General features: G+C 45.1%; 1 pseudogene; it reads right to left on the bottom strand.

The window, feature by feature from the left end:
- Positions 1-1,251: 1,251 nt before the first annotated feature.
- Positions 1,252-8,850, bottom strand: LOC115128457 (E3 ubiquitin/ISG15 ligase TRIM25-like; annotated as a pseudogene).
- Positions 8,851-10,317: the final 1,467 nt, after the last annotated feature.

Below are 10,317 nucleotides of genomic sequence, written 5' to 3'. Positions count from 1 at the left end.
TACAGTGCTATGTCAACTCACACTGCCTTTGACTTTAGTAGGAATATAGAGTAATGAAATATTGAAAAAGGGGTATTGCATTGGACGGCTCATAATAATGGCTGGAACGGAGCAAATGGAATGGCATCAAACATTAGGAGACCATGTGTTTGTATTTGATACCATTCCACCAATTCCACTCCAGCCATTACCACAAGCCCATTCCCCCCAATTAAGGTGCCACCAACCTCCTGTGGTAAACATAAACAATAAAAAGGCACCCTTTTACAGTAGATGTGCTTGATTTACATCGGATTGTGCATTCTTGGGTCATTCTGTTGGCTCCAAAGCGGGATCTCTGTCTACCGGCACACCGCCCGAGCTCAACCAAGCGCACCAATTGATTGACAAGCACACGAATCAGGAGGAGCATGGGTGCGTCACTTGAATCACCAGCAACGAGATGTGTTCTGGCACATGTGGAATGTTAGGTTTAGATTCCTCCCCCGTTAGTCTAAAAAGTGTGCAAGAGTTCATGGAGTCTCTCTCTCTCAAAAGGTCATAACTATGTTAAATGATTATGATATTAATAAAGAAAAAAGGCAAAAAAATAACTGTGGTGTGGAGATATAGTCTTATGTAATGTGTTTGACTATTATCTTGAAATAAGAGATTGAATGTTGCATATTGAGTATGATTCAGGTTGAGCTTACACACTGAAGTGGTATTACAACAGCGAGGACTAGAGTTCACAATTACACTAACAAGAGTTCCCTTCGCTCAGAGATGTTGTTCTCTTGCAGTGAAACAACATTCCCCCTCCCGGTTCAGTGATTTCATTTTAAGTGGATCAAGATTTTTTTTTAAAACCCAACAACGATAGGATTGAATGGGGCATGCAGACCAAGTTGAACATTTCTGGCCAAATAATTTCAAAGTGGTAAACTTGGTCTGCATGCCCCATTCACTCCTATTATTTCCATTGTTGTCTTATTCCACTCGATACGAAATCGCTGAACTGGGACCGGTTAATGTTGTTTCACTGCATGAGAATAACATAGCCTGCATTATTTAGTTTGATGCAATTGTGAACTTGATCCGAAAGCCCCATTCATTCCAACTTCCTGGTTAGAAGTGGCTTCAGTTGGCTTAATGGCTAGATGATAGCTTCTCCTGGCCCAATACACTACTTTCAGGTTAAATAGGAAAATAGAGATACATTAAGTCTAAAAAAAGAGTAAAGATGTCCTTTAACACATTAAAATCTAAGGATCAGTGGGTAAAAACACCAGACAATCAGTCTTCATTTATTGAAATCCATAATAAAAAATTCATAATAAAAAAATATAGCAGCACAGTAGTTGTTACTCATTTATATCAAAGTGAGAATACATGGAGATGAATGGGAATGTACAAGACTGAAACATTGACTAAACATCAAGAAATCGTCTTAAATCATAGAATGCAATAACTGCACAGGGTTAAAGTACATGATAAAGCACATCCAGTAATGCAATGACACAGAGTTACACATGGAGTAAAACAAACATACAGTCAATAATACAGTATAAACAAGTCTATATACAATGTGAGCAAATGAGGTGAGAAGGGAGGTAAAGGCAAAAAAGGCCATGGTGGCAAAGTAAATACAATATAGCAAGTAAAACACTGGAATGGTAGTTTTGCAATGGAAGAATGTGCAAAGTAGAAATAAAAATAATGGGGTGCAAAGGAGCAAAATAAATAAATAAAATACAGTTGGGAAAGAGGTAGTTGTTTGGGCTAAATTATAGGTGGGCTATGTACAGGTGCAGTAATCTGTGAGCTGCTCTGACAGTTGGTGCTTAAAGCTAGTGAGGGAGATAAGTGTTTCCAGTTTCAGAGATTTTTGTAGTTCGTTCCAGTCATTGGCAGCAGAGAACTGGAAGGAGAGGCGGCCAAAGAAAGAATTGGTTTTGGGGGTGACTAGAGAGATATACCTGCTGGAGCGTGTGCTACAGGTGGGAGATGCTATGGTGACCAGCGAGCTGAGATAAGGGGGGACTTTACCTAGCAGGGTCTTGTAGATGACATGGAGCCAGTGAGTTTGGCGACGAGTATGAAGCGAGGGCCAGCCAACGAGAGAGTACAGGTCGCAATGGTGGGTAGTACATGGGGCTTTGCTGACAAAACAGATTGCACTGTGATAGACTGCATCCAATTTGTTCAGTAGGGTATTGGAGGCTATTTTGTAAATGACATCGCCAAAGTCGAGGATTGGTAGGATGGTCAGTTTTCCAAGGGTATGTTTGGCAGCATGAGTGAAGGATGCTTTGTTGCGAAATAGGAAGCCAATTCTAGATTTAACTTTGGATTGGAGATGTTTGATATGGGTCTGGAAGGAGAGTTTACAGTCTAACCAGACACCTAAGTATTTGTAGTTGTCCACGTATTCTAAGTCAGAGCCGTCCAGAGTAGTGATGTTGGACAGGCGGGTAGGTGCAGGTAGCGATCGGTTGAAGAGCATGCATTTAGTTTTACTTGTATTTAAGAGCAATTGGAGGCCACGGAAGGAGAGTTGTATGGCATTGAAGCTTGCCTGGAGGGTTGTTAACACAGTGTCCAAAGAAGGGCCAGAAGTATACAGAATGGTGTCGTCTGCGTAGAGGTGGATCAGAGACTCACCAGCAGCAAGAGCGACCTCATTGATGTATACAGAGAAGAGAGTCGGTCCAAGAATTGAACCCTGTGGCACCCCCATAGAGACTGCCAGAGGTCCGGACAGCAGACCCTCCGATTTAACACACTGAACTCTATCAGAGAAGTAGTTGGTGAACCAGGCGAGGCAATCATTTGAGAAACCAAGGTTGTCGAGTCTGCCGATGAGGATGTGGTGATTGACAGAGTCGAAAGCCTTGGCCAGATCAATGAATACGGCTGCACAGTAATGTTTCTTATCGATGGCGGTTAAGATATCGTTTAGGACCTTGAGCGTGGCTGAGGTGCACCCATGACCAACTCTGAAACCAGATTGCATAGCAGAGAAGGTATGGTGAGATTCGAAATGGTCGGTAATCTGTTTGTTGACTTGGCTTTCGAAGACCTTAGAAAGGCATGGTAGGATAGATATAGGTCTGTAGCAGTTTGGGTCAAGAGTGTCCCCCCCTTTGAAGAGGGGGATGACCGTAGCTGCTTTCCAATCTTTGGGAATCTCAGACGACCAGAAAGAGAGGTTGAACAGGCTAGTAATAGGGGTGGCAACAATTTCGGCAGATAATTTTAGAAAGAAAGGGTCCAGATTATCTAGCCCGGCTGATTTGTAGGGGTCCAGATTTTGCAGCTCTATCAGAACATCAGCTGAACAGATTTGGGAGAAGGAGAAATGGGGAAGGCTTGGGCGAGTTGCTGTTGGGGGTGCAGTGCTGTTGACCGGGGTAGGAGTAGCCAGGTGGAAAGCATGGCCAGCCGTAGAAAAATGCTTATTGAAATTCTCAATTATGGTGGATTTATCAGTGGTGACAGTGTTTCCGATCTTCAGTGCAGTGGGCAGCTGGGAGGAGGTGTTCTTATTCTCCATGGACTTTACAGTGTCCCAGAACTTTTTTGAGTTAGTGTTGCAGGAAGCAAATTTCTGCTTGAAAAAGCTAGCCTTGGCTTTTCTAACTGCCTGTGTATAATGGTTTCTAGCTTCCCTGAACAGCTGCATATCACGGGGGCTGTTCGATGCTAATGCAGAACGCCATAGGATGTTTTTGTGTTGGTTAAGGGCAGTCAGGTCTGGGGAGAACCAAGGGCTATATCTGTTCCTGGTTCAAAATTTCTTGAATGGGGCATGTTTATTTAAGATGGTTAGGAAGGCATTTAAAAAAAATATCCAGGCATCCTCTACTGACGGGATGAGATCAATATCCTTCCAGGATACCCCGGCCAGGTCGATTAGAAAGGCCTGCTCGCTGAAGTGTTTCCAGGGAGCGTTTTACAGTGATGAGTGGAGGTCGTTTGACCGCTGACCTATTACGGATGCAGGCAATGAGGCAGTGATCGCTGAGATCTTGGTTGAAGACAGCAGAGGTGTATTTAGAGGGGAAGTTGGTTAGGATGATATCTATGAGGGTGCACGTGTTTAAGGCTTTGGGGAGGTACCTGGTAGGTTCATTGATCATTTGTGTGAGATTGAGGGCATCAAGTTTAGATTGTAGGATGGCTGGGGTGTTAAGCATGTTCCAGTTTAGGTCGCCTAGCAGCACGAGCTCCGGAGATAGATGGGGTGCAATCAGTTCACATATGGTGTCCAGAGACCAGCTGGGGGCAGAGGGTGGTCTATAGCAGGCGGCAACGGTGACAGACCTGTTTTTAGAGAGGTGGATTTTTAAAAGTAGAAGTTCAAATTGTTTGCGTACAGACCTGGATAGTAGGACAGAACTCTGCAGGCTATCTTTGCAGTAGATTGCAACACCGCCCCCTTTGGCAGTTCTATCTTGTCTGAAAATATTGTAGTTTGGAATTAAAATGTCAGAATTTTTGGTGGTCTTCCTAAGCCAGGATTCAGACACAGCTAGAACATACGGGTTGGCAGAGTGTGCTAAAGCAGTGAATAGAACAAACTTAGGGAGGAGGCTTCTAATGTTAACATGCATGAAACCAAGGCTATTACGGTTACAGAAGTCGTCAAAAGAGAGCGCCTGGGGAATAGGAGTGGAGCTAGGCACTGCAGGGCCTGGATTCACCTCTACATCGCCAGAGGAACATAGGAGGAGTAGAATAAGGGTGCGGCTAAAAGCAATAAGAATTGGTCGTCTAGAACAGAGAGTACAAGGAGGTTTCTGGGGGCGAAAAATGTGCTGTGTTTGGGTCCAGAGTCAGCTGACAGGAATCTGAAAGAAGAACAGAGTCCAATGAGGGGAGAATAATACTATAATATTATACTGTACCCTGGCCTGTACCCTGTGTTTGATTAGTGCAGAGCAGAGATCCAATCGGTGCAGGAGTCAGATAGCTACCTCGTTTTTGACTACATCTACCATTGCTGTATAATTCAATACGAGGGTGTGTGAGAAGTGTAAGATTTTAAGTAACGTCAGGATGAAGAGACTCACATTGTAAGAACTGTTCTCTGGTCTTGGGCTCAGGAGGTAATAGAACATCCACTGCATTCACTAGACACAAACATGTTCACAGAGAGAGGGGGAATGTTACCATCCCATCTACAATATTACATTATTATATATTATTAATATTCTCCTCCCAGAGCGCTAAGAACCTTGGCGTGATCCTGGACAACACCCTGTCGTTCTCAACTAACATCAAGGCGGTGGCCCGTTCTTGTAGGTTCATGCTCTACAACATCCGCAGAGTACGACCCTGCCTCACACAGGAAGCAGCGCAGGTCCTAATCCAGGCACTTGTCATCTCCCGTCTGGATTACTGCAACTCGCTGTTGGCTGGGCTCCCTGCCTGTGCCATTAAACCCCTACAACTCATCCAGAACGCCGCAGCCCGTCTGGTGTTCAACCTTCCCAAGTTCTCTCACGTCACCCCGCTCCTCCGCTCTCTCCACTGGCTTCCAGTTGAAGCTCGCATCCGCTACAAGACCATGGTGCTTGCCTACGGAGCTGTGAGGGGAACGGCACCTCAGTACCTCCAGGCTCTGATCAGGCCCTACACCCAAACAAGGGCACTGCGTTCATCCACCTCTGGCCTGCTCGCCTCCCTACCACTGAGGAAGTACAGTTCCCGCGCAGCCCAGTCAAAACTGTTCGCTGCTCTGGCCCCCCAATGGTGGAACAAACTCCCTCACGACGCCAGAACAGCGGAGTCAATCACCACCTTCCGGAGACACCTGAAACCCCACCTCTTTCAGGAATACCTAGGATAGGATAAAGTAATCCTTCTCACCCCCCTTAAAAGATTTAGATGCACTATTGTAAAGTGGCTGTTCCACTGGATGTCTTAAGGTGAACGCACCAATTTGTAAGTCGCTCTGGATAAGAGCGTCTGCTAAATGACTTAAATGTAAATGTAATTACACATGTATAACGTTAAGTCTGGGACCTATGGTCTAAAGTTGAATGTTTTTATTATTATTTATTATTTCTGTGTTGTTTAACCCACCTGCGCTGGAGATCTTGGTCCGTTGTTCTTTAAGGAAGCCTTGTAGTTTCTCCCTCAGCTCAGACACAGCCTCGCTCACGTCTCCAAAGTACTGATGAGGACTAGCAACGATAGCGGGTAAGTCTGAAGAAGATACACTAGGATTGGAGTAAGACTGAGAGAAGACAGAGACAGACACAGGGAGAAACATTCTCAAGTATAGAATGTACTGAAATGAATATTTAAAAAAAAAACACTGCAGACACAAGAAACAAAAGCCATCAGTATTCTAAAAAACCTCAGACTTTCCTGTTGTCTTGTAGATGAATAAATTATTAACAATGGCCTACAGGTTAATGCACTGACACATCAACGGAATATTCAACCCACAGCCCTGAAATACAGTAATAGTTCAGAAGAGAAGAAACACAGACTTTAGTGAAGAACGTTTTTACTTCAGCTTTTTCCGGAGGATTCTTAGGTGTTAGATGTTTGATAGCCTATGGCCCCTGGGCTTGCCGTCCTTGCCTTGTTACGGGAAGTGTGCGACCGAGCAAGGGCATGCTGTATGTGGACAATCCAAATGTTATTTGCGAGCAGACATTTACATTCAGAAATGGACATTAGGCCTATGCTCCAAAGTACACAAGTAAAAATGAGTCCGAGCGAGAGAGACAGAGAGAGAGAGAAACACAGTCGAAAGGTCATTGACAGAATTGGTTATTCCTTTTAACAAGGCAAATTGCAATATAGTTACATGGAGGAAATGGATGTGATCCTCTGTGTGTGAGAGCTGCTCCAGCTCAGTGTCTTTCCTCTTTAGCTCAGCTATCTCCTGCTCCAGTTGCTCCAGGAGTCCTTCAGCATGACTCACTTGAGCTTTCGCCTGGGCTTTTATCAGCTCCTTCGCCTCGGTGTGCAGTTTCTCCAGGGAGCGGATCAGCTCTGTAAAGATCCTCTCATTGTCCTCTGCAGCTTCCTGTGCAGAGCGCTGTTAGGACACACAGACAGAGAAGAGAAGGCTCCATGTTAAGCAGCATGCTGTATTCCCTAGCTAACTGGGAGCAAAGACAGCCTGTTCCCCACAGTGGTGCTCAGGGGAACTGAATCGTCGTCTCTCACTGGCTGACTGGAAGAAGGAAGTGACACGGTGCATCTCTTTTGGTCAACAATAATGTACTTGCCTTGAGACTCCACAGCCTGTTGGAGCTCCTTCAACTCCTTCTCTCTCCTCTGGACTCTCTGCTGGACTTTCTGCTGACTCATCCCCAGCTGTGTCTGTGGAGAAAAAGTGGAGCTACAGTGAACTATCCCTTTAAACTAAATGTGGACTCATAAAAAGTTATTTAGATTAGTTTAGAGTGCACATCACTGCACTCTATACTCCTCTGTAAACTGGTGATCTCTGTATACCCGTCGCAAGACCCACTGGTTGATGCTTATTTATAAAACCCTCTTAGGCCTCACTCCCCCCTATCTGAGATATCTACTGCAGCCGCCATCCTTCACATACAACACTCGTTCTGCCAGTCACATTCTGTTAAAGGTCCCCAAAGCGCACACACCCTTGGGTCGCTCATCTTTTCAATTCGCTGCAGCTAGCGACTGGAACGAGCTGCAACAAAACACTCAAACTGGACAGTTATCTCTTCATTCGAAGACTCAATCATGGACACTCCTGGCTGCTTCGTGTGATGTGTTGTCTCTACCTTCTTGCCCTTTGTGCTGTTGTCTGTGCCCAATAATGCTTGTACCAATTTTTGTGCTGCTGACATGTTGTGCTGCTACCATTCTGTTTTGTCATGTGTTGCTGCCATGCTGTTGTTTTCTTAGGTCTCTCTTTATGTAGTGTTGTGTTGTCTCTCTTGTCGTGATGTGTGTTTTGTCCTATATTTATTTTTAATCCCAGCCCCCGTACCCGCAGGAGGTCTTTCACCTTTTGTTAGGCCGTCATTGTAAATAAGAATATGTTCTTAACTGACTTGCCCAGTTAAATAAAAATAATAGCAATGGCTTTTGACTTTGTAAAATGGTGATACATTTGGAGAATCTAGGTTAAAATCGACATGCATTCAAGGTTTGAGGTTGGTAAATAGTATTAACCCAGCCAGGGCTGATTAGATGTTTATCAGAGATTCACTAACAGGTTGATCTAGTTTTACCTGTTTCTCAGTCCTCTCTGCTGCTACTGACAGTGTATCATGGCCTTTATGTTCATCCATACACAGCACACAGATACACTTCTGGTCGGTACGACAGTAAACCTCCAGCAGTTTGTCATGATGAGAGCAGATCTTTTCCTGTAGATTGTGGCTTTGACCAGCGTGTGCTTCTTTAGGCCAGGAATATCATAGTGAGGTTGGAGGTGAGTCTCACAGTACGACACCAAACACACCAGACAGGACATGAGGGATTTCTGCTTTCTGGTCCCAGTGCAGAAATCACACGCCACATCTCCAGGTCCAGCATAGCACAAAACAGGTAGAGCAGCCTGGGGTCCGGTCTCCTTCAGTTTCTCCACAACCTCAGCCAACATGCCATTTTTCCTCAGAGCAGGTCTTGGAGTGAAGGTCTGTCTGCACTGGGGGCAGCTGTAGACGCCCCTCTGGTCATCCTGATCCCAGCAGCCCTCAATACAGCTCCTACAGTAACTGTGTCCACAGCCAGTAGTTACCGGCTCCTTTAGTAGATCCAGACAGACCGAACAACAGAACTGATCCTGGTCAAGAAGAACTCCCTTTTGAGCCATTTGGACTGCTTTTCACTCACAAAGACAGACTCGAATCAGTTTCTCTTTCAAAACGGAAATGGGGGGGGGGGGGGAGAAGAGTTTGTAGGAGCGTCTTCCTGGTTCTGCCAGAGGGGTGGGGTTAGAAAGAGCAAGCAACTTAAAGACATAGGGGGTTTAATTAGGTGGAAGGCCTTTTAACATTAAGTAAACATTCATTAGAATGTATATCGGTCCTTTCTGAAAGGACTCAAAGCAGACGTACTATTTGGCACTGCGCAGCCATGGAAGAACAATCAGTGATTTGAAAACCTAAGACTTTCCTGTCATGTAGATTAATAAATTGTTTTATAAATGGATAAATCAACAGAATATGAAATACTCATCCCACAGCCCTGAAATAGAGTTCTACTTTAGAGTATATTTTGTCTTCACAGGAATCATTTAAATAAGACTCTGTGAAAAACACTTCAGCTTTTTCCATGGGATTCTTATAAATTAGACTATGGCCCCTGGGCTTGCCTCATTACTGGAAATGAGCAAGGGCATGCTGTATGTCGACAATCCAAACATTACTTTCAGATATTGACAATAGGCCTATACACCAAAGATGAAAGTAGACACTTAAAACTAGTCTTACTGGAAAGATAAGACACGTATTAAAATACATTTATTTTGACAAAGCTCACAAAAATGACATACATTTGGATTGAAACAAATTGGACTGGCACCGTTGTAGCAAAATGGGCCCCTAGCTCTCCTACGACCATCCATGGGCTTTGACCTGGTCCTTCCGTCTACGCACTGGTGTTAAGGCTTTCAAAGCAGCGAGAGGTTTGGTGAACAGTACCTGTAGACCAGCCACTCTACCGGTCTTCAGAATCTGAACAGAAGGAGAAGGGGCTGCCGTGCTTGGGGGCACGTCAGCCAGGTTGGAGTTGGTGTTTGTGGTCCTGCGCTGGTCTCCAAGGTCTACAGAATAACTTGGACGAGTTGTGCGAGAGACACAGTCCATGTTGGGTTCAAAGGAAGGTCCTGTGGTCGTCGCACCCTTGTGGAATAGCGATTCCCTTCGCCGCGTACATGGACTCTGGGCGAGCGCACGGAAGCCGTATGAGGTGGTGACTTTGTCCATGTGTGGCAGGGACATTGCAGCTCGGGTGGATGGGTCAGATAGGTCCTCTCCCGGTGAGAGGTTCCGGTGAAGCTTGGCCCTCATAGTTGGTGTCGATGGTAGTCGAGGGAGCCGAGAGGACGGAGTAGATGCGGACAGGTGTTGGTTGGGGCTAATCGGGGACATCAGTCTTGACTGATCCGTTTCTGAATCTAGCTGCGCACGGGGATATCGCAGCCTTGACGGAATTATAAAGGTAGGAATCCTTTCAGGAGTTAGCGCAATGTTACGCAGAGACACACCTGCCTTTGATGCTTGCATGGTCAGAAAGCGTCGATAGTTGGTGTGCGACAGACTTCGAACCAAACCTACTTGTATATTTTCAAACAAAGCCCTTTCTAAAAACGTCGTAATGACCGTAGTATTC

The sequence above is a fragment of the Oncorhynchus nerka genome, linkage group LG4, assembly GCF_034236695.1.
Source record: "Oncorhynchus nerka isolate Pitt River linkage group LG4, Oner_Uvic_2.0, whole genome shotgun sequence".
Lineage (NCBI taxonomy): Eukaryota > Metazoa > Chordata > Actinopteri > Salmoniformes > Salmonidae > Oncorhynchus > Oncorhynchus nerka.
This window is presented reverse-complemented; position numbering and strand designations above follow the sequence as displayed.